General features: G+C 47.8%; 1 protein-coding gene across 5 annotated transcripts in view; it reads left to right on the plus strand.

Annotated features, from left to right (window-relative positions):
* The first annotated feature begins 4,023 nt into the window (after nt 1–4,023).
* CYFIP1 (cytoplasmic FMR1 interacting protein 1) overlaps nt 4,024–24,978 on the plus strand; it is a 112,913-nt gene continuing 91,958 nt past the window's right edge. For 2 of the 5 annotated variants that reach the window (XM_054531957.1, XM_054531960.1), the window contains exon 1: nt 4,027–4,165. The gene's annotated coding sequence lies outside the window, so the exon portion shown is untranslated. Of the gene's footprint in view, nt 4,166–24,978 lie in introns of all 5 variants that reach the window. The other 3 variants (XM_024232941.3, XM_054531958.2, XM_024232942.3) reach the window with 3 other exon arrangements.

The raw sequence follows: 24,978 nt of genomic DNA on the forward strand, positions 1-24,978 counted from the left end.
AGTAGAGACAGGGTTTCGCCATGTTGGCCAGGCTGGTCTCGAACTCCTGACCTCAGATGATCCGCCCGTCTTGGCCTCCCAAAGTGCTGGGATTACAGGTGTGAGCCACTGTGCCCAGCCAAAAAAGAGTTTTCTTTCTCTATGGAAGTCCTTTAGCATCTTAACTGAAAACCAACTGACCAAATAATGTGTACTTATTTTTCACTATTCTGTTCCATTGCTGTATAGTAGTCTCATTTCTATAGATAATTCTTCATTGGCTGTTTGCCCTTAGGCCCATTTCCAGAGGCTTTAAATGGTTATTTATTTTATTTTATTTTATTTCATTCTATTTTTTTGAGACAGGGTCATGCTCTTTCGCCCAGCCTGGAGTGCAGTGGCACGATGTTGGCTCACTACAACCTCCAACTCCCAGGTTCAAGCGATTCTCCTGCCTCAACCTCAGTGGTAGCTGGGACCACAGGCACCAGCTACTATGCCCAGCTAATTTTTGTATTTCGTAGAGAGGGGGTTTTGTCCTGTTGGCCAGGCTGGTCTCGAACCCCTGAGCTCAAGCAATCCATTGCCTCGGCCTCCCCAAGTGCTGGGATTACAGGCATGAGCCAACGCACCCGGCCTAATGGTTGTTTTTAAATAAGCACTGTACTATACTCGCCTATTTTCAGACCATGATTGACCACGAGTAACTGGAACTCAGAGGAGGGGGGACTACTAGTACAGTATAATGAGATATTTTGAGAGAGAGAGACGAACTACATCACTTTTATTATAGTATACCACTACAATTGTTCTATTTTTATTATTGTTAATCTCTTACTGTGTCTAATTTATGTATTTATTTATTTTTAGATGGAGTCTCACTCTGTGAGTCTCACTCTATCGCCCAGGCTGGAGTGCAGTGGCACAATCTCAGCTCACTGCAACCTCTGCCTCCAGAGCTCAAGCAATCCGCCCACCTTGGCCTCCCAAAATGCTGGGATTACAGACCTGTGTGTAATCTATAAATTAAACTTTATCATAGGCCTGCATATATAGAAAAATATATAGTCTATACAGTGTAGGGTTTGCTACTATCTGTCCTTTCAGACATCCACCAGGGGTCTTGAAGCTTATCCCCGGAAGATAAGGTAGGTACTACTGTAAATAATTTTGATCCTTTGAAAGCTAATGAGACTTGTTTTACTTCCTAACATATGGTATATTTTGTGAATGTTACGTGTGTATTTGAAAACTTTAATTCCTGTCAGTAACAGCTTGAAGTCTTCAGTACAAAGCGTCTGAACATCTTTCATTCCATGCAATGCATTCTGTATTCTGTTTTGTGGAGGTGCCATTTAGGTCTAATAGGTTAATTACTTAAAAAAATTTTTGTATCTTTACTTCTTTTTGTGTCTGCCTGTCCTATCAATTACTAATAGAGACAAGTTCAAATCTCTATGAGTGTGTATTCGCCTATTTCTTCTTTTGATTCTATCCATCTTTGTTTAAATATTTCAAAACTTATTTGATGTATATATGCACTAAAAGTTGTTATTTTTTCTTCCTTTTCTTTTGAGACGGAGTTTCACTCTTGTTGTCCAAGCCAGAGTGCAATGGCGTGACCTTGGCTCACTGCAGCCTCCGCCTCCTGGGTTCAAGTGATTCTCCTGTCTCCCAAGTAGCTGGGATTACTGCAACCTCTGCCTCCCAGGTTGAAGCTATTCTCCTGCCTCAGCCTCCTGAGTAGCTGGGATTACAGGCATGCGCCACCAGACCTGGCTAATTTTTTGTATTTTTGGTAGAAACAGGGTATGTTAGCCAGGCTGGTCTTGAACTCCCGACCTCAGATGACCCGCCCGCCTCAGCCTCCCAAAGTGTTGGGATTACAGGCGTGAGCCACCGTGCCCAGCCTATTTTTTCATACTTAATTGACCCATTTATTTTTATCAGATGTCCTTTTTATCACTGATAGTGCCCCTTGAGTTGAATTCTTCGATATTAATATAATCGCTCCACCTTTCTGATTAGTGTGTCCTTTTGCATCTTTTTAATTTCAGCCTCTTTGTGTCCTTATATTTAAATTATGTCCTTTTTTTTTTTTTTTTTTTTTTGAGACCAGGTTTCACTCTTGTTGCTTAGGCTGGAGTTCAATGGTGCAATCTCAGCTCACTGCAACCTCCGCCTCCCGGGTGCAAGCGATTCTCCTGCCTCAGTCTCCTGAGTAGCTGGGATTATAGGCATGCGCCACCATACCCAGCTAATTTTGTATTTTTAGTAAAGACGGGGTTTTGCCATGTTGGTCAGGCTCATCTCGAACTCCTGACCTCAGTTGATCCACCCGCCTTGGCCTCCGAAAGTGCTGGGATTACACGCATGAGTCACTGTGCCCGGCCAAAATTATGTCTTCTTAAAACAATATATTTGGGTCTCGTTTTTAATCCAATGTGACGATTTCTGTGTTTTAATCCATTTACAGTTAGTAAACGGATTACATGTTTAGTCCATTTACATTCAATGTGATTACTAATGTGGTTGAAGTCTAACTGCTTGCTCTTTGTCTCTTATGTGCTTTTAGCTCCTTCCTTCCTGCTTTCTTTTGGATCAAGTATATTTTTGTATTCTATTTTATCTCTTTTCTTGGATTTTTAGCTGTATTATTTTTTATTAATTGCTCTAGGGATTACAATATTTTATTATTTTAAGACGGAGTCTTGCTTTGTCGCCCAGGCCGGAGTACAGTGACATGATCTTGGCTCACTGCAACCTCCACTTCCTGGGTTCAAGCGATTCTCCTGCCTCAGGCTCCCGAGTAGCTGGGATTACAGGCACACACCACCATGCCCGGCTAATTTTTGTATTTTTAGTAGAGACAGGGTCTTCATCATGTTGGCCAGGGTGGTCTCGAACTCCTGACCTCAGGTGATCCGCCCGCCTCGGCCTCCCAAAGTGCTGCGATTACAGGCGTGAGCCACTGCGTCCGGCCGGGATTACAATATTTTAAATTATCAGAGTATAACTTGAATTTGGCTTCTATCATGTCATCTACAATGTAAAAACCTTTGGAATCTAATTTTGAGACTCCACCCTAGGCACAGAAAAGGAGTAATCTGCTGATTTGAAAGTGTGTGGACTGGGAACCAGAATGTTATCCAAAGCCCCTGTTTTGCAGGAATGTGAGAAAGTGATCTCCGAACATTGAGTCAACTGGTAGACTGTCTCAATCCGCTGGTCAGGATCCATTTGCTGCTTTTTGCCTTACCGCAGAGCACAGGCGGGGGTAACCAAACCTTCATAATCTAGAGACCAGACTAGAATATCTGATGCCCATCCTTCCGGTTCTCCCTAAGAACCAGGGGTCGCGGGTGAAGGAGGAGTGAGGTTGCTGGGGCTGAGCGGGGCGTTTAGGGCAGTTTTCCTAAACACGCCTGTGACCAGCTGACTCCACTCAGCGTTTCCGTGTGAGGTATGTTTCTTCACGGGCCTTTCAAGATTGTTTTCTGGCACGAGCTCAAATCAGGTTTTCCTCCGTCGGCCGTTCTCGCAGGTCTGCACACGGATTTGCCCCCTGGTTCCCGCAGGCGATGGGGCCGCAGGGGCCGGCCGGGGGGGTTTTCAGCGGGCTCTGCGCGCCGACCTGCCGCTGGGACCCGCGCCTGGAACCCTCCCGACGAGCGCAGGTGAGCGCCTCCTGCCAGGTGGGGCGGCGCCACACGGGCGCCCTGGGTGTCCCCCTGAGCTCCTTCCGCAGCTCAGGCCACCCCCCGCCCTGACCCGGTGGAGCCCCGGGACAGGGTGCGGACCCCGTTCCTTCGCGCTCCGAGCCAGACGGACCCGTGGGAGGACCCCACGCCCGCTCCGCCCCGACCCCGCCGTCCCGCGCAGGCTGAGGTGACCCAGAACGGCAGGTGACCAGGGGCTCTCCGCCTGGAAGGACACCTTCGGCGGCCGGCGTGGGGAAAGGGGCCGGCCGGCCGGGGACGCCCCGCCGGGAGGAGGGAGCGGCCGGGGCCGCGGCTGGGAGGGAGGAGCGCCGGGAGGAAGAGGCCGAGCCGGGAGAGCCCCCGCCCCGGGAGGAAGGGGAGGAGGCCGGGTGTTTCCTGGCGCATTCCCGGCCAGCCCGAGTGACTCACTCGGCCAAGGAAACTCCCAGGGCCCGCCCAGGACCCCCAAGCCGCCGCGGACGCAGGTGAGGAACCCCGCTCGCCCGCGCCTGCCCTGCGGCCTCCGCGGGGTCCGGGTCCCCCTCGGAACCTGGGCCGGCCAGGGCGGCGGCGGGGCCGGGACGGAGCCCCCCCCCCCCCCCCCCCCCCCCCGGCGGCGCGGCCTCCGGGATCGTCCTGGTCCCGGCGTCCCCCAGGTCCCGGCCCCGAGCTCCCGCGCCTCCCAGGCTCCAGGTCCCCGTATTCCCTGCACTGGCTTCCCGGGCCCTGCGCCCCCGGCCTTTCGGCCTCGGCCCCGAGCTCCCCGCCCCCGCGTTCCCCGCCTAGCGCCCCGGGATCCCGGATTCCGCGCCCCAGGATCCCGGATTCCGCGCCCCGGCACGTGGCACAGCTCCAGTGGGGAAGGAATACCTTAGTGTTTAACGTTTTTGTTGGAAAGTAAGGAGCAGGCAGATTGTTAATGTTGCACTAAGGTCGCGCAGCAAGATATGAACCCGTTTTTGTTTCGTGCCCCTGTGAGGACCGGAGGGAGCCTGGTCCGCGGAGCCATTCCGCGCATTCTTGGAGAGAGGAGTTTTGGGCTTTGTTAAGGAGGCGCGATTGTTACGGGGGCACCACTGTTTCGCACAAGCATCTGAATTGTGTATTTTAAGGCTGAAATGCGTGAGCTTAATTTGCAGCACATTGTGGGTGTGACAAGAAGGGTGCAAGAATAATTGGGAAACGGGGTTGATGGAGTGTATTTTAAGCTGAGAGGGGCGTCTGGACGGTGTCAGCTCCGCTGTTAAGTCCAGTCAGGGAGCGGCTGCTGATTGAGCCCAGCGCCGCGTGGTCGCCGCTGGGGACTGAGGCTCGGGAGCGTTTGTTTTCTGGCGGCGGAGGGCACCGTGGCCGCGCCGGGAGCGGCGGTGTTTCTTGGAGTCGTCCGCCGGACTCCGGAATGAGGCGTGGTCGGAGCCGCGGTGATGCCCGGTGCAGTGCGCACATTGCTATGCTTGACAGCTTGGTGGCTGCGACAGAGTCCCGGCCAGGCCGGGACCCTCGGGGGCCCCACGCATGCTGCCCTTTCCCTGCGGGTGGCCAGCGGCTTTCCAAGTGATGTCTAGATCTACAGGCACGGAGCCTGGAAGAACGAGTCACGTTGTGAGTGGGCGCGGGCCGTAGCAGGTGTGCACTCGTAGGGACAGTAGGGAGATAGTGCTGGTGCCCTCACTGCGACCGAGGCGCCCTGGAGTCGTGGCGGAGGACGTTTCCTGCGTTAAGACAGGTGTCAGTGCTGCGCTCAAGGAAAATGTATCCCCTAAGTTTGTGTGTGTGTTTTAAGTTTATTTTAAACTTTACGTATAGTAAGATTCACTTTTTGGTGTTCAGTTCAGTGAGCTTTAACAGGTGCGTGGACTGTAGTGACTTCCACTGCAGTCAGGATACTCAGGAAGGCAGCCTCTCTCCTCCCCGCTCTTGCAGCCACCTGTCTGTTCCTCAGTCCTCCTGCTTTGCCCATTCCAGAATGTCACATGTGGGCTTGGAGTCTGGCTTGTTTCGCTTAGCATAAGGCGTTGGAGATTCAGCTATGCTCTGGTTTGTCCCTGAAGAGTAAAGATACAAGGGTCTGAAAAGTGTGGCTCTCAGATACAGCCTGAGAGAGAGACTAAAATGATAAAGTGATGAGGAAAATTACAAAACTATAGTTCATTAAAAACATTAAACAGTATGGAACCGTGTATACTAAAAGTGAAATTCCCTCGGTACTTCTAAGTAGTATAATAGTCTTTTCTGTGCACAAGCAATTTTTTAAATAACATAGTGAGATCATATTGCATATATTATCATCATACATTTTTCACTTAATGATGTTTGGTTACTTAAAGATCTTAGTAATCTTTAGATGTTGATACATATAGTATATACACACAGATTTCCCTCAATCTTTTAAATAACCGTATAGTATTCTTTTTTTTTTTTTTTTTTTTGAGACGGAGTCTTGCTCCGTGGCCCAGACTGGAGTGCAGTGGTGCAAACTCGGCTCACAACAACCTCTGCCTCCTGGGTTCGGGTGGTTCTCCCACCTCAGCCTCCTGAGTAGCTGGGATTACAGGCACGCACCACCACACCCGGCTAATTTTTGTCTTTTTAGTAGAGACAGGGTTTTGCCATGTTGCCCAGGCTGGTCTTGAACTCCTGACCTCAAGTGATCTGCCCGCCTCAGCCTCCCAAAGTGCTGGTATTACAGGCATGAGCCACTGTGCCCGGCCAAATGACTATAGTATTCTGTAGTGTGGATGTTTCATAATTTTATCAGCCTCCTGTTGATTGACATTATAGTTATTTACTGTTTTTCACCACTACAGTCAATGCTTGTGTCTGTATCTTTGTGCACATACTCAAGTTTATAATGCTAAAGGTGACTTTGGGTTTAAATAATAGCTAACATCTCCTCCCTCTCTCCTTTCTTTTCTTTTCTTTTATGTTATTTTATGTTATTTTATTTTATTTTATTTTTTGTGAGACAGAGTTTTGCTCTTGTTGCCCAGGCTGGAGTGCAATGGTGTGATCTCGGCTCACTGCAACTTCCACCTCCTGGATTCAAGCAATTCTCCTGCCCCAGCCTCCCGAGTAGCTGGGATTACAGGCACCTGCCACCACACCCAGCTAATTTTTGTATTTTTAGTACATGTTGGTTTTGCCATGTTGGCCAGGCTGGTCGAAAACTCCTGACCTCAGGTGATCCACCCACCTCGGCCTCCCAACGTGCTGGGATTACAGGTGTGAGCCACCGCGCCCGGCCAAAACATATTTTATAGTGTGAGGTTTTAACTAACATGTCCAAGCTACTCTCATTGTTTTTCCTATTAAAATTTAGCCAGCCCTTAGAGGCCGTAGATAAAGCATGGATTAATTACATTGACATAATTTAAAAACCTTATTTTAGCCAGTGCAATAATATCAGACAAAGAAATAAAAGGCATACAAATTGGAAAGGAAAAATTGTCCCTTTTTGCTGACAACATGATTATCTACATAGAAAATCCAGGAAATCTATGAAAAAGCTACTAGAACTAATTAATGAGGTTAGCAAGGTCACAAGATACAAAGTCAACACACAGAAGGTGACCTTATTTTTCTTTTTTTTTTTTTTGAGACAGAGTTTCATTCTTGTTGCCCAGTCTAGAGTGCAATGGTGCGATCTCGATCTCGGCTCACCGCAACCTCTGCCTCCTGGGTTCAAGCGATTCTCCTGCCTCAGCCTCCCGAGTAGCTGGGATTATAGGCATGTGCCACCATGTCCGGCTAATTTTGTATTTTTAGTAGGGACGGTTTCTCCATGTTGGTCAGACTGGTCTGGAACTCCCAACCTCAGGTGATCCGCCCACCTCAGCCTCCCAAAGTGCTAGGATTATAGGCATGAACCACTGTGCCCGGCCTGGCGACCTTATTTCTACATACAGCAGTGCCCCTTATCCATGGGGAGATAAATGCAAACTCAACACTATACAAGCTGACCTTATTTCTGTTTACAACAGTCCTCGTTATCCATGGACAATATGTTCCAATGGATGCCTGAAACCTCAGATAAGACAGAACCCTTTGTGTACTGTGGTTTTTTTCCCTATACATCTATGCCTATGATAAAGCTTAATTTACAAATTAGGCACAGTAAGAGATTACCAACAATAACTGTTCATAATATAGAATAATTATATACTGAATAAAAGTTATATAAATGTGTTCTCTCTTTCAAAATATCTTTGTATGCACTCACCTATTTTTGGAGGGCAGTTGACTGCAGGCAGCTGTAACTGGGGAAACAGAAATTGCAGATAATGAAACTATAGGTGAGTGGGGACTACTGTACTAGCAATGTACAATTAGAAAGTTAAATTTATAATTGTATAAATAATATACCTACTTTGTAAAATTCACCTACTTTTAAGTATACAGTTGGCTGGCCTGTGAATGAGGGGGTTAGAGATGCCAACCCCCTGTGCAGTTGAAAATCCGAGTGTAACTTTTTTTGAGACGGAGTTTCGCTCTTATTGCCCAAGATGGAGTGCAATGGCACGATCTTGGCACACTGCAACCTCTGCCTCCTGGGTTTAAGCTATTCTCCTGCCTCGGCCTCCCAAGTAGCTGGGATTACAGGCATGCGCCACCACTCCCGGCTAATTTTGTATTTTTAGTAGAGAGGGGGTTTCACTGTGTTGGTCAGGCTGATCTCGACCTCCTGACCTCAGGTGATCCGCCCGCCTCTGCCTCCCAGAGTGCTGGGATTACAGGCGTTGGCCACCAAGCCCGGCCTGTAACTGTTTTCTTTTTGTTGGTTTTGTTTTTTTTTGAGATGGAGTCTCGCTCTGTCTCGGCTCACTGTAAGCTCTGCCTCCCAGGTTCAAGCGATTCTCTTGCTTTGGCCTCCTGAGTAGCTGGGATTACAGGCACCCGCCACCATGCCTGGCTAATTTTATGTTTTTAGTAGAGACAGGATTTCACCATGTTGTCCAGGCTGGACAAGTATAACTTTTGACTTCTCAAAAGTTAAAACTACGTGACTTCCCAAAAGTTAAAACTACGAATAGCCTGCTATTGACCAGAAACTTTACTGATAACATAAACAGTTGATTAACAGAGATTTTGTAAGTTATATGTATTACATACTGTGTTCTCATAATAAAGTAAGCTAGAGAAAAGCAAATGTTGTTAAGAAAATCATGAGGAAGAGAAAATAAACTGACTACTCATCACGTGGAAGTGGATCATCAGAAAGGTCTCCATCCTCAAAGAGCTCACAGTGAGCAGGCCAAGGAAGAGGAAGTGGATGGGTTGGTTTTGCTGTCTTGGGGGTGGCAGAGGCAGAAGTGGAGGAGGTGGAAGGAGGGGCTAGAGAGGCAGGCATACACCGTGTAACTTTTACTGGAAAAAGTCTGCAAATAAGTGGACCCGCATAGTTCAAACACGTGTTGTTTCAGGGACAACTGTACAGTAATTTTTAGAAGATTTCTGGAGCTGTGTAACCATCACCATAATCCAGTTTTTGTTTGTTTTGAGACAGGGTCTCACTCTGTCACCCAGGCTGGAGTGCAGTGGTGTGATCTCAGCTTACTGCAACCTCTGCCTCCTGGGTTCAAGTGATTCTCATGCCTCAGCTTCCCAAGTACCTGGGATTACAGGAGGTGCCATCAAGCCTGACTAATTTTTTTGCATTTTTAGTAGAGAAGGGGTTTCACCGTGTTGGCCAGGCTGGTCTCGAACTCCTGGCCTCAAGTGATTCATCTGCCTCGGCCTCCCAGTACTGGGATTACAGGCGTGAGCCATCGTGTCCGGCCTGTTTTTGTTTTTTTAATTTTAATTATTTTTTAAATGGAGATGGGGTATCACTGTGTTGCCCAGGCTGGTCTTGAACTCCTGGGCTGGAGCAATCCTTTCCTCCTGAAAGTGCTAGGATTACAGATGTGAGCCACCAGGCCCGGCCTTGCTCATCTGTTGATGGACAGTTAGGTTGATTCCATGTCTTGGCTGTTGTGAAAGGTGCTGCAATAAACATGGGGTACAGAGGTCTCTTGGACATATGGATTTCATTTCTTTTAGATATATACCCAATAGTGGTGTTGCTGGGTCATATGGTAGTTCTATTTTTAATATTTTGAGGAACCCCCGGCACTGTTTTCTACAATGGCTATACTGATTTATATCTCCACCAACAGTGTACAAGGGTTTCCTTTTCTCCACACCCTGGACAACACTTGTTATCTTTTGCCTTTTTGACAAGAGCCAGTCTGACAGGTGTGAGGTGATAGCTCATTGTGGTTTTGATTTGGATTCCCTGATGATTAGCGATGTTGAGCATTTTTTCATATACCTGTTGGCCACTTGTACACCTTCTTTTGAGAAATATCCATTCAGATCTTTTACTATTGAGTTGTTTGAATTCTTTGTATATTTTCATTATTAATCCCTTATTAGTTATGTGGTTTGCAGATATTTTCTTGCATTCTGTAGATTGTCACTTTGTTGATTGATTCCTTTGCTGTGCAGAACCTTTTTAGTTTGATGTAATCCCATTTGTCTATTTTTTCTTTTGTGGCCTTTGCTTTTGAGACTTTATTGCCTCAAAATAAGCCAGGCACAGAAAGACAAGTACTGCGCGATCTCACTCATATGTGGAATCTGAAAACGCTGATGCCACAGAAGGACAGAGCAGAATGGTGGTTACCAGAGGCTGGGGTGGCTGGCGGAAGGGGAGAGAGGAAGATGTTGGTCAAAGGATACACATTTACAGTTAGATACAAGAGGGAAAGTCCAGAATAGGCAAATACACAGAGACAGAAAGTAGACAGGTGATTGCCTGGGGCCAGAAAGCAGGGGAGAGAGGATCAGTGCAGAACAGATAGAAAAAGTGAGAATAACTGCTAATGGTTAGGGAGTTTCTTCTCCCCACCTTTTTTTTTTTTGGACAAGGTCTCGTTCTGTCACGCAGGCTGGAATGCGGTGGGGCAATCATGGCTTACTGCATCCTTGACCTTTTGGGCTTAAGCGATTCTCCCACCTCAGCCTCTCCAGTACCTGGCACTACAGGTGTGCACCATCATGCCTGGCTAAATTTTGGTTGTTTGTTGTTTTGTTTTTTTTTTGAGATGGAGTCTCACTCTGTCGCCCAGGTTAGAGAGCAGTGGCGCGATCTTGGCTCACCGCAACCTCTGCCTCCCAGGTTCGAACGATTCTCCTGTCTCAGCCTCTTGAGTAGCTGGGATTACAGGTGTGCACCACCATGCCCGGCTAATTTTTGTATTTTTAGTAGAGGCAGGGTTTCACCATGTTGGCCAGACTAGTCTCAAACTCCTTACCTCAAGTGATCCTCCTGCCTCAGCCTCCCAAAGTGTTGGGATTACAGGCGTGAGCCACCGCCTAATTTTTGTGTTTTTTTATAGAAATGAGGTTTCACCTTGTTGCCCAGACTGGTCTCAAACTCCTGAGCTCAGGTGATCCCCCTGCCTGGGCTTCTCAGGGATTATAGGCTGAGCCACCACACCTGGCCACATTTAACTCTTTAATTCATTTCGGGTTGATTTTTGTCTTATGTTGAGAAGCCAGGTCTGATATTATTCTTCTGTATGTGTGTATCTAGTTTTCTCAACACCGTTTATTGAAGAACCTATCCTTTTCTCATTGTGTGTTCTTGGCACCTTTGTTAAAAATCAGTGGGCTGTAAATGCATGCGTTTATTTCCAGGCTCTATTCTGTTCCATTGGTTTATGTGTCTGTGTTTATGCCAATAGTGTGCTGTTTGGGTTACTATATCTCTGTAGTTTTTTTTTTTTGTTTTTTGTTTTTGAGACGGAGTCTCACTCTGTCACCCAGGCTGGAGTGCAATGGCGCAATCTTGGATCACTGCAACCTCCGCCTCCTGGGTTCAAGCGATTCTCCTGCCTCAGCCTCTTGAGTAGCTGGGGATTACAGGTGTGCGCCACCACACCCAGCTAATTTTTGTGTTTTTAGCAGAGACGGTGTTTCACCATGTTGGCCAGGCTGGTCTCGAACTCCTGCCCTCAGGTGATCCGCCCACCTCAGCCTCCCAAAGTGCTGGGATTACAGGCGGGAGCCACCATGCCCAGCCTCTGTAGTATATTCTGAAGTCAGGTAGTGTGATGCCTCCAGCCTTGTTCTTTTGCTCAGGATAGCGTTTGCTATTCCAAGTCTTTTGTGGTTCCACACGAATTTTAGGATTTCTTTTTCTGTTTGTATGAAGAATATGGTAGGTATTTTGATAAGAGATTGCATTGAATCTGTAGATTGCATTGAATCTGTAGATTGCTTTGAATCTGTAGATTGCATTGAACTTGTAGATTGCATTGAATCTGTAGATTGCTTTGGGTACTATCTATTGTTTATTTATTTTTTGAGATGAGTTACCCAGGCTGTTACCCAGGCTGGAGTTCAGTGGTGCAGTCATGGCTCACTGCAGCTTTGATATCCTGGGCTCAAGTGATCCTCCCACTTCAGCCTCCTGAGTGTCTGGGACTACAGGTGTGAGCCACCGTGTGCAGCTACTTTTTATTTTATTTATTTTCTTTTTCTTTTTACTTTTTTTTTTTTGAGACAGAGTTTTGGTCTTTTTGCTCAGGCTAGAGTGCAGTGGCGCAATCTTGGCTCACCGCAACCTCTGCCTCCCTGTTCAAGCGGTTCTCCTGCCTCAGCCTCCTGAGTAGCTGGGATTACAGGCGCCCACTACCACGCCCGGCTAATTTTGTATTTTTAGCAGAGATAGGGTTTCTGCATGGTGGTCAGGCTGGTCTGGAACTCCTGACCTCAAGAGATCTGCCTGCCTTGGCCTCCCAAAGTGCTGGGATTACAGGCGTGAGCCATCACGCCCAGCCTTATTTTATTTTTTAGTAGAGATGAGGTCTAGCTGTGTTGCCCAGGCTAGTCTTGAACTCTTGAGCTCAAGTGATCCTCCCACCTCATCCTCACAAAGTGTTGGGATTACACATGTGAGCAACAGCACCTGGTCTATTAATTCTGTTGTTGCCAGTGTTTTGGTGTCATATCCAAGAAATCATTGCCAAATCTGATGTCATGAAGCATTTCTCCTGTTTTCTTCTAAGAGTTTTATAGTTTTAGATCCGATGTTTAGGCTGTTGATCTGTTTTGAATTAACTTTTCTTTTTTTTTGTCTGTTTGGTTTTTTTTTGAGACAGAGTCTTGCTCTGTCGCCTAGGCTGGAGTGCGGTGGCGCAATCTTGGCTCACTGCAAGCTCCGCCTCCTGGGTTCAAGCCATTCTCCTGCCTCAGCATCTCTAGGAGCTGGGATTACAGGCCCCCGCCACCACACCCAGCTAATTTTTTGTATTTTTAGTACAGACGGGATTTCACCATGTTAGCCAGGATGGTCTCAATCTCTTGACCTCGTGATCTGCCTGACTCGGCCTCCCAAAATGCTGGGATTACAGGAGTGAGCCACCACACCCGGCCAAATTAACTTTTCTGTATATTATATAAGGTAATGGTCCAACATAATTCATGTATGTGTGGATATTCAGTTTTCCTAACACAATTTGTTGAAAAGACTATTCTTTTTCCATTGAATGATCTTGACATCATTGTTGAAAATCATTTGACCACATATGTGAAGGTTTATGTCTGGGTTCTTTATTCTGTTTAATTGGCCAGTATGCCTTTCTTTATGCCAGTGCCACACTGTTTCAATTACTGTAGCTTTATGGTAAGTTTTGAAATAAAAAGGAGTGAAGTCTCCAACTTTGTTCATCTTTTTCAAGATTGCTTTGGCTATTTTGGGTTCTCGGAGATTCCTATGAATTTTAAAATGGGTTATTTTTGCAAAAACAAAGTGCTGTTGGAATTTTTAAAGGGACTGCATTGAGTCTTTAGAAGGCTTTGGATTGTATTGTCATCTTAACTATATTATGTCTTCCAATCCATTAACAAAGGTGTCTTTCTGTTTGTTTGTATTTAATTTCAGCAGTGTTTTATATTTTTTAGTGTGTAAGTCTTTCACCTCCTTGGTTATATTTTTTTAAATTGAAACTTGTATTTAGCCATTTTGAGATTAATATCTTGAATAAGTAAAATTCATTAACACTACATTTATTCTTCATCTTTTGGATGCTGTTGTACATGGAATTAATTTCCTTTTAGGATTGTTCATTGCTAAAATATGGAAATGCAACTGATTTTGACATGTTGCTTTTGTATCCTGCAACTTCCCTGAATTCGTTTATTAGCTCTAATTAATAATTATTATGGAATCTTTGGGATTTACTACATATAAGATCATGTCATCCAGAGTTTCATGTGTTATGAGGCACAGAGGGACTGACCTTTTTATCATAATGTTTGTAGTAATTTTTGTCCGCAGGTCCGTTTTGTCTAATACTTGTCTAATGTTAGTATTGCCACTTCTCTCTCTTTTGGTTACTCTTTGCATAGTATGTCCTTTTGCATTCTTTTAGTTTCAGCGTACTTGTATTTTTATATTTAAAATGTGTTTCTAGTGGATAGCATATAGTTGGTTCATGTTTTCTGTTTACTCTGTAAATCTCTGCCTTTTGATTTGAGTATCTTGTTCATTTACATTTAATGCAAATATGTATGTAGTGGGATTTACATCTGTCATTGTGTTATTTGTTCTCTTTATGTCTTATATCCAGAGAGCTGATGGCCACAGCAGCTCCGGCCTGATTTCTAATAGGAGGGTTATCTAATAGAAGGATTTCAGAGTATTCCAGGGACAAGATTTGCATTTGTATGAATTTTTTTGTGTTAAAAGCCTCCTAGAATATGGTCTCAAGAAATTAGCAATGTGTTTTTCACCATTGTGTTGGTTTAAGCCTGATGTGCATCTGTGCTATTCAGCACAAGCTCACTGGGCATTTGTTTTCCTGGTCGCTCCCCCTCCAACTTTCTTACGACTGTATTTCCTTCACTCACAGCCCATGCCGTGGGCTGTGGCTTGGCCTTCCATGGGGGCAGAGGTGATGTCTGTTGAACTGTGGCTCCCAGCTTTTTTAGATGGGAATAAGACAGATGTACAGTGATAGCCGCTGTGACCTTGTCATGCCCTGTTCTTTGCTTTCCCCTTCACATTCAGAGATTTTGCATCACAGGGGAGGGGGAAAAAACCCCAGAACACTCTGAAAGCAGTGGGTTTCATCTTGAAACCTGATTCTATAGCCAAAATTTGATGCTCAGAGCCTGTGTGGTCACTCTTTGCAGTCATGTTTTCCTGGCCAGGACAGTGGGGATGAGTGTTGATTTGTCCTTGAAGATACTCACAGAAGGAGGTGTGCTTGCTCTGAAGAACCACATAGCCCCACAGCTGAAGTGGTGAAGTTCTGCATTACATTTGAATCTCTGTCCAAAGCTCAACTTCTTAAGCTGTTCCTAGAAGGAACAGTCTCCATGAAACCAGTGAGCCTTAACACCACCTGGACTCATGGCTCACTGGGGCCAGCTGCCCCCAGAGATCATTGAATAACTGTGTGTGTTAAATTGAGCAGACTTGTGCATATGTACAAAAACTTCACAGACTCTCGAGAGGTAGCCTTGTTCCTGTCAAGGAGACCACAGGGATAAGGTTTTCATATGCACAAGTTGTGTTTTCTTGTTTGTCGTGATGACAGGGTGTGGAGGTGGTAGAGGTGATGTATTAGTCAGGGTTCTCCAGAGAAACAGAAGCAGCAGGATACGTGTGGATGTGCATCTAGAGAGATTTACTTTAAGGACCTGACTCACAATGGTAGAGGCTGGCAAGTCCAACGTTTGCAAGGCAGGCCAATAGGCTAAAGACCCGGGGAAGAGTTGATGTTGAAGGCAGCCTGGAGGCAAGATTCCCTCTTTCTTAGGAGAGGTCAGTCTTTTTTCTTTCAAGGCCTTCAACTGGTTGGATGAGGCCCACCCAAATTATGGAGGGTAATTTGTTTCATTCAGAGTCTACTGGTATAGATGTTAATCTCACCTAAAAAGTACTTTCATAGCAACATTTAGATTGGAGTTGGACCAAAAACTGGGTACCATGGCCTGGCCAAGTTGACACACAAAAGCAACCATCACAGGGATTGATTTTTATTTTGTATTTAAGTAATTTGCGGTTTATTTATTTATTTATTTATTTATTTTTTGAGATGGAGTCTCACTCTGTCGCCCAAGCTGGAGTGCAGTGGCGCTATCTTGGCTCACTGCAACCTCCACCTCCCTGGTTCAAGCGATTCTCCTGCCTCAGCCTCTTGAGTAGCTGGGATTACAGGCATGTGCCACCACGCCTGGCTAATTTTTGTGTTTTTAGTAGAGACGGGGTTTCACCATATTGGTCAGGCTGTTCTCAAACTCCTGACCTCAAGTGATCTGCCTATGTCAGCCTCCCAGAGTGCTGAGTTCTTTTCTTTTTGAGATGGGGTCTCACTATGTAGCCCAGGCTGGTCGTGAACTCCTGGGCTCAAGTGATCCTCCCACCTCAACCTCCCAAAGTGCTGGGATTACAGGAGCCACCATGCCCGGCCTTCTTATATTTCAGTCACACATTTCAGGCCGACCTCACTGGTCACGTGGAATTGACTGTGACCTGTGACGGGCACCTGAGAAGCCTCTGGAGCTCTTGGTTGCCCTGATTCTATCCCAGGCCCAGATGGAGGGCAGACGTGCTATGTTGTAGCTGCAGGCTGTGGCCCTGGAAGTGTGTGTGAAGACGCAGGCCGGCACATGTCTTCCCACACACTGTGCGCAGGAAAGGTTCAGGTGCCCTGAGTTCTTCCTCTTCACATATGTCGGCCGCACGCCTGCAGACTTAGCCAAGACTGCATGGTGGAAAGTACGATAGGAACTCTGTGATTTCATTTAGTGAGATCTGGGAGCGTGCTCTGAAGTCACCTGTCCTGAGCCCCTCAGCCAGCAGGGCTTAGTCGGGCCCTGTCCAGGCCATTGTCACTTTTCAGGAAGACTCTCCAAGATTTATAAACAGGTGGTGGGTGACCTGTGCATTGTAGTCCATAGCCTGTTGCTGCCAGCAGCTCCTGGGAAGGGGCGATAGGAGAGCACTGCCTCCTTGTCCCATGTCCCAACCGAATGGTAGAGCCAGTGCTTCAGGTATCCAGGTACCTCAGCTTGCTTGGAAAAGTTTAAATAAATTATGCATACTTATTAAGTATTCTCTTTTCATTTTTATCAGCTTTTTTTATTGGCTCCCCTGCAGAAAAAAAAAAAAGGCAGAGGTGATTTTGGGAACCGCGGCGTCCCCTCGGCGTCTCTGAACATGCGCCGCTGTCTGTCTGTGTGTTCATAAACGTAAAGCTGTCTATTCTGGCTGCTGCTGTCTCATAAAGTGTGTGCACCAGATGCTAGCGAGTCTTACATGGATGCTGTCGAGATGTGGGAGGCAGCGTTGCTGTGTCTGCTGCTCATCGTGGGGTCTTTCCACATGCTGCCAAGTGGGTTCCCTTTCTCCACAAACTCGGAGCGAGGGTCTCGGTGGGCTGTCATGGGTGCAGACTCTTAGTTGAGAAATCTTCAGGATGGCATTGCCTTTCTGCAGCCTGTTGTTGGCCACAACTCAGGTCCTTCTTTATCCCCGGCAGGAACAAACCCCTCCTAAGCCTTTGTGTATTTATCTGCTAAGGCTGCCAAAACACAGTACCAGCGACTGGGTGGCCTCACCACAGACATAGTATTTGCTCACAGTTCTGGAGGCTGGACATCCAAGATCACAGTGTGGGCAGGTTGGTTCCCTCTGTGGCCTGTCTCCTTGGCTTGCAGATGGCCGTCCTCTCCCTGCTTCCTTGCGTGGTCTTCTCTCTGTGTGCATCCGTGTCCTAATCTCCTTGTCTTTTTTTTTTTTTTGAAACGGAGTTTTGCTTTTGTTGCCCAGGCTGGAGTGCAGTGGCACAATCTGGGCTCACTGCAACCTCCGCCTCCCGGGTTCAAGTGATTCTCCTGCCTCAGCCTCCCGAGTAGCTGGGATTACAGGCCCACATCACCACGCCCTGCTAATTTTGTATTTTTTTTTTAGTAGAGACGGGGTTTCTCCATGTTGGTCAGGCTGGTCTCGAACTCCTGACCTCAGGTGATCCACCTGCCTCGGCCTCCCAAAGTGTTGGGATTACAGGCGTGATCCACTGCACCCAACCTAATCTCCTTGTCTTATAAGGACCCAGCCCTATTGGATGAGGGCCCACCCTGATGGATTCATTTTAACTTAATTATCTCTGTAAAGAATGGAGGCATTCTGAGGTCCTGGGGGTTAAGGCTTCAACACATGAATTTTGAGGGGACACAGTTCAGCCCATAACAGTTTGTTTCGTTGAAACGTGGGCTCTTCATTATCGCCTTTGATCCGCTGGGCCAAGCCCTTGTTGATGGGGCACCTCTGAACTCTCAGAGCCATGGGCTCCTGCTGCTCTGGGGACACCAGGGCAGAGGGAAGAGGCTGGGGCCTGGTGTGTCCACTACTAGGGAAGCCTAATTCCTTATCCCTGTTAGATAAAAATACAGGTGGTCTAGTATTTGCTTCTCTCATTCCAAGGAATCACAGTCATGCATCACTTACCAACAAGGATATGTTCTGAGAAATGCATCGTTAGGCACTTCTGTCGTTGTGTGGGCATCATAAAGGGCATTTACACACACCCAGATGGTACTGCCTGCTGCACAGCAGGCTGCACGGTAGAGCCTGTTGCTCCCAGGCCACATGCCTGTGCAATGTGTTACTGCGGTGAACTCTGTGGTTAAGAGTATTTGTGTATCCAAGCTTACGTAAACATAGAAATGGTACAGTGACACCATCTCAGCCCACCACAACCTCCGCCTTCCAGGTTCAAGCGAATCTCCTGCCTCAGCCTCCCAAGTAGCTGGGATTACAGGCGTATGCCACCACACCTGGCTAATTTTTGTATTTTTAGTAGAGATGAGGTCTCGCCATGCTGGCCGGGTTGGTCTGGAACTCCTGACCTCAGGTGATGTGCCTGCCTTGGCCTCTCAAAGTGTTGGGATTACAGGCGTGAGCCACCGCACCCAGCCAGTAATTTAGGGTATTTTTAAGTAATTTTAAGTTTAGAGTATTTTTAAGTAAAATCTAGCCCTTTTTGCGTTACCTATATGTTGATATGTTTATTAATATATGTGTATATACACACACACACACAATGGAATACTATTCAGCCTTTAAAAAGAAGGAAATTCTGTCATTTGTGACAAGGATAAACCTGGAAGACATTACGCTTAGTAAAATAAGCCAGGCCCAGAAAGACAGATACTGCATGACCTGATTTCTGTGTGGAATCGAGAAAATTTGAGCTCATAGAAGCAGAGAGTGGAATGGGGGTCGCTGCAGATAACCCATCCGGGCAGGCAGACGGGGCTGGGCTTGGAATCCGTCTCCTGGGCTCTGTGAATTTGGACAAATCACTTTCTCTGGACCTCAATTTCGCCATCTCTAAAGAAGGGGTTGAATGAGCTCAGACACTCCAAGGCTTCACGAAGTGCAGGCGGCTGAGATGTGCTGGTGTTAAAGGTGATTGAGGACAGGGTGGGGTCCCTTTTTCCTGGAGGGAACATGGAGCCCTGTGTCTCCGGTGCTCATGGCATCTTTGCCGGCTGCACTTGGTTCCCGACTCCCCGCGGAGCTGCCAGGCAGGGGAAACTGCCCTCCTGGCTTGGGGCATCGTGGCCGAGGTCAGCCAAAGGCCGAGACCTGCCTTCTTGCTGGGGCTGGAGGCTGCTTCCTGCCTTCCAGGCTGTGGAGTCTGCTGGCTGGGCTGCCGGGTGTGGGTGTGTGTGTGGGTGTGTGGGTGTGTGTGTGTGTGTTGAGGAGGCTGGTGTGTGTGTGTGTGTGTGTGTGTGTGATGAGGAGGCTGTGGAGTCTGCTGGCAGGGCTGCCGGGGGTGTGTGTGTGTGTGAGTGTGTGTGAGTGATGAGGTTGCGGAGTCTGCTGGTGGGGCCGCCAGTTGTGTGTGTGTGTGGGGGGTGGGGGATGAGGAGGAGTGGACTCACTCTGCATGGGGGTGGGGTAGGGTTCACATATTTTAAGCTCATCACCTGGCTGGGAAAGTAGCTGTTCTTGCTCCAGAAAGGAAAAAAAAAAAAAAAAGTATGTGAAGTGATAGATATGCATAATAGCTCGATTTAACCATTCCACAAGGTATGCATATATGTAAACCTCTCATTGTATGTGGTAAATATATACAATTTTTATTTGTCAACAATACCTTAATTTATATAAAAACATTCCAATCCATAGTTTCTGTCTCATAATAAATTAGTTTGGCCCATCCACAAAAAACAAAACCCAGCTCTTTTGCAATGATCTGGAGCATTCTCATTATAACACTGATGTTTACTCCCGGGGCTGACTGGGCCTGGAAGGTCCTTTCTACAAGCCGTCCTTACAAAGGCATGGTGTCCAGGCACCTCTCACAACTGGGGGTTAGAAGCTTTCTGCCCAGGAGTGCGTGACTCTGGGCAAAACCTTCCTCTGGGCAGACGCGGGCATGTTGCGGCTGTGCTCTGGCTGGTGAGATGGGTTCAGCCTGCGATATGTGCCAGCGTCTAGCCTGCCCGGGGCCATAGGAGTGAGGGGCGACCAAAACACACTTCCGCTCGAAGAGTCGGGGCAAGTCTGTTTGAGATGTTTCCCATTCCTTTCCCTTATGTTCACAAAAAGTTTTCAGGGGGATATTTCATTTTTTCTTATGTTATGTTATGTTATGTTATGTTATGTTATGTTATGTTATTTTTGAGACAGAGTTTTGCTCTTGTTGCCCAGGCTGGAGTACAATGGCACGATCTTGGCTCACTGCAACCTCCACCTCCTGGATTCAAGCGATTCTCCTGCCTCAGCCTCTTGAGTAGCTGGGACTACAGGCATCTCCCACCATGCCCGGCTAATTTTGTGTTTTTAGTAGGGACGGGGTTGCTCCATATTGGTCAGGCTGGTCTCAAATGCCCGACCTCAGGTGATCGCCCGCCTCTGCCTCCCAAAGTGCTGAGATTACAGGCGTGAGCCACCGCGTCCGGCCTTTCTTACTCATTTTAAATAACTTCAAACTTACAAAACATTGCAAAAATAAAAATAAGACAAAGAACACAATTCAAACACTTCTCTCTCCACTTGAGGCCCTTTACCTCTAGACACATCAGTGACTGTTTCCTAAGAATGAGGATGTTCTCTTGTGTGCCACAGGATACTTGTCCACTGCTGGCCCTGTTTAGAAAACACTTGCCGAGCCTTGTGCTGGAGCATGTGTTGCCCAGTTATTCATGTGTAAGAATGTTCCTCACAGGTCATGACAGCCAAGTGTCTGCAAACGGCATTGGTTCTGAGCAGCAGGAGACAGGACATGTAGCCTGGTTTGTTGGTTAGGTGTTATAGCACGCACACGTCAACATGGTGCTTCAGGAGCACCGCCTGGCAGTGTGCATGCGTCTCGTAATAGCAGTGGGCCCAGTATGAATAGGTCAGGTGACGATATATAGATGATATCCTTTTTGTAACAACTCAACTAAAAGGTGCTTTTTAAGAATATAGATGAGCTATGGCCGGGTGCAGTGGCTCACGTCTGTAATCTCAGCACTTTGGGAAGCCGAGGCAGGTGGATCACCTGAGGTTGAGAGTTCGAGACCAGCTTGACCAACATGGAGAAACCCCGTCTGTACTAAAAAAAAAATAACAAAATTTAGCCGGGCATGGTGGCGCACGCCTGTAATCCCAGCTACTCGGGAGGCTTAGGCATGAGAATAGCTTGAACTAGGGAGGCGGAGGTGGCGGTGAGCTGAGATTGCACCAGTGTACTCCAGCATGGGCAACAAGAGCAAAACTCTGTCTCAAAAAAAAAAAAAAAAAAGAATATAGATGAGATACAGTTTATGCAGAAGAAAGCAGGGGATCGATGCCTGGGGGTGTAGACCAAGGGCTCACTGTGGATCACAAGCAGAACTCTGCCTTTTGGTGTGGGCAGTGGGTTCGCACGTCTTTGATGTCATTAAACATTACTAATTATGGTGAGAGCAAGTCAGAGTCCAAGAATTATTATGTATCTGAGTCCCAGTTTTAAAAATCCTACTACCAGTCAGTTTGCTGAAATTTTTATTGATCTCAAGATTACTTTTAAATTAATTCTCTGAGATTACCTATAGTAGTGCTGCCTTGACACTGTTTCTCACCTGACCAGCTGTTTGGCTTCCCATAGTGGCCGCAGCAATTTGCAGAAACTGGGGCTATGATTAGAAACTGCTTCTTTCCCTGGGCCTGGGCTGGCAGAGTTCTTCCTCCTTGGTAAATTTAGAAGTGAAACAGGAAATTCCAAAGGGAAAGGCTAATATGATAAAAAGTTAGAACTTAGTTTCGAAGAAAATAGTAAGTGAAATGAAAAAGAAAGTAGCTTGACCTGGAAAAAGTTTTGTAGCAATTCTCACAAAGCTTTAATATCTTTAACGTTGTTAGTATAGTAAGTCCATCTGTCAGTTGCTGGAGAAAATACCAAGATTCCAAGGATTTTAAAAAAACAAACAGGCAAACAACCCAAGCTGGCAAGTTACAAATGAAGAAAGACAGGCAGGGGGAAGTGGCTCGTGCCTGTAATTTCAGCATCTTTGGGAGGCCGAGGCTGGAGGATCACTTGAGCTCAGGAGTTCAAGACCAGCCTGTGCAACAAGGCAAGACTCTGTCTCTACAAAAATTCAAAAAAATTAGCCAGACATGGTGGTGCACACCTGTAGTCCCAGCTACTTGGGGGGCTGAAGTGGGAGGATCACTTGAGCCTGAGAAGTCGAGGCTGCAGTAAGCCGTGATCACATCACTGCACTTTGGCCTGGTTGACAGTGAGACCCTGTCTCAAAAAAGAAGAAAAACAAGCTGGTTAATGCATAAAAATATGTTTCATCTCAGTGATAATAAAAGAAATGAAAATTAAGGCCAGGCGCAGTGGCTCATGCCTGCAATCTCAGCACTTTGGAAGGCCAAAGCCGGCGGATCACTTGAGGTCAGGAGTTCGAGACCAGCCTGGCCAACATGGTGAAACCCCGTCTCTACGAAAAATACAAACATTAGCCCGGCATGGTGGCGAGCGCCTGTAATCCCAGCTTCTCGGGAGGCTGAGGCAGGAGAATCACTTGAACACAGGAGGCGGAGGTTGCAGCGAGTCAAGATCATGCCACTTGCACTCCAGCCTGGGTGACAGTGAGACTCCATCTTAAAAATAAATAAAATATAAATAAATAAAAGAAATACAAATTAAAAGAACATTCAGATTAAATTATAAAAACAGAAGTGACCTCTGGATTCTGTTGGGAAGTGCCATGCTGCTGTCTGGCTCCACCTTGTTCGTGGGCCCCTGTAGGAGGGCACCTGGCCCAAAGCCACCTGCAGCTTTAGAGACATTGTGTGACCTAAGAAACTTCCTGGGATGTGCTGCTAGGAAAGTCATCTGCAAACACACTCCAGGCTTTTCTGCCCAGATGTGGTACTGTCAGGCTTGTCTCATGCCTAAGCAGGAGGAGGGCGGGCCGCCCCGAAGCAGGCTGTGGTTCATGCATGGGCCGGTGGTGTTTCCTTCACATGTTCTGGATGTGCAGGTGTTGCTGTAATGATGGAAGAGATTTGTATGACCTCAGTGAAAGAGCTGCTCTCTGCTTTTGTTCCTTTGATGGACAGCTAAATGGCCTGGATGCCTTTCCCACAGTTTTCGTGAAGACCCGGAGGGAGCTGGCTTTAAGATCAGGATTCTGATTTACCTGAGAAGCTCCCCCTTAGGTCCCTGTCGGTTCACAGTCACTGGGGATGTTCTGTGGCACCGCCTGCTTATGGAGCTCCTGCCTCTGCAGGACGTCTCCAGCAAGGTGCCTGGGACATCCCAGAACACGAGCCCGCTGAAATGGGGCACCCAAAGGCACGGACCACCCTGCTGCGTGGGACCTGTGAGGTGTCTTGGTGCCTGTGGAGGAAGCTGGTGAGGTTGATGCTGGTGTTTCCAGCCCAAGTGTCTTGACAGCGGGACCCTTGATAGAGATTGGGGAGTGAGGTGTAGTGTAGGTGGTAGCTAAGGTCATGGGCTTGACCTCAGGCTGGAGGCAGTAGGGGATCCCGGGAGACACTCTGCCCACAGGCCGGGCGCAGTGGGGGAACCTGGGAGACACTCGGCCCACAGGCCAGGCGCAGTGGGGGAGCCTGCAGCTCCTTGTGGGTGCACTTGGTGCAGGAGAAGGGCTGAGCTGCTACTGGGCTATGCCAGACCCTGGCAGGGCCAGGCCACAGCCAGGCCAGCCAGGTGGGGATTCGGGGGTTCAGGTCCTTACTGGGGGAGGGAGAGACAGGGAAAGAAGAACAGGCACATCAGGAGGTGTGGATGCTGGGTGAAGATGATCTGGTGGCTGCCGTGTAGCCTTTGGTCATCAACCTGCACCCTCCTGGGCCCTGAGAGGAGAACCTGAGAGGCTGGTGGGGAGGGGGAACACGGGGCTCGATCGCCCGTGGCGCCTGTTCCTCAGCCATGCGCCGCAGGACCCAGCAGATACACGGTCTGTCGGACACAGTGATAAGGTGGGTGGCAGCCAGTTCCCTTTCCTTCAAGACGCAGGAATCAGAGCAGGCTGAGAACCCCCAGCCAGAATGGCGAGCAGTGGAATTGCTTTGTCAAGTGCCCGAGGTCATGCCTGGTGCCCAGCTGAGCCCATGGCCTCCTGAGCAGGCGGGACTGCCCGGCCATGCAGGCCACGCTACTGAGGCACGTGAGGCAAGCCACGGGGCTGCGGCAGCCTCCCTGCCCCTCTGGGCTCAGTGTCAGCATCTGTGAATGGGGACCCCCACTCTTCTCCTGAGCGTGGGAGCACCCCCTCTGTGGTGTGACTGTCCTCCCGGAGGCCACCATGGGTGGGTCTGCTCTAACAGAAAGAGTAGGTCGAGCGGGAAACGCTGTCTTCTTCCCTTTGTGCCTTTTAAACATGCACTAGATCCGGGTGAAAGATGAAGGAATGGCCGTCGTCGAGGAGCATTCCTTAATTGTTTATGCTGTGTGTTGCCCAGGTGCACACAGGTGGGAGAGAAACAGCCCCTCCCACCAGCCAGATCCCTACCCAACCCAGGCATCTGCCAGGTGGGCTGGTGGGGCTTCCCCGAGCTCGTCTGTGTGCCTGGCAGCCCAGCCCTGGGCTGAGGTGCGTGTTCTCATTGTCCTGAGAGCCCCACCTGGGGCAGTGGGAATGGTGGACGGCACAGCAGGTCCTCCATGGCCCAGGGGTGTGGGAGACGGAGGGAGGCCCTTGGGTGTTCTGTGAGCGATTGAGACTTTATTCTGTGGAATACTGGATCCCATCTCTGCCTTTTATTAATTATTTTAGCATCCAAATAGTT

Source organism: Pongo abelii, chromosome 16 (genome assembly GCF_028885655.2).
Source record: "Pongo abelii isolate AG06213 chromosome 16, NHGRI_mPonAbe1-v2.0_pri, whole genome shotgun sequence".
In the NCBI taxonomy this organism is placed as follows: Eukaryota; Metazoa; Chordata; class Mammalia; order Primates; family Hominidae; genus Pongo; species Pongo abelii.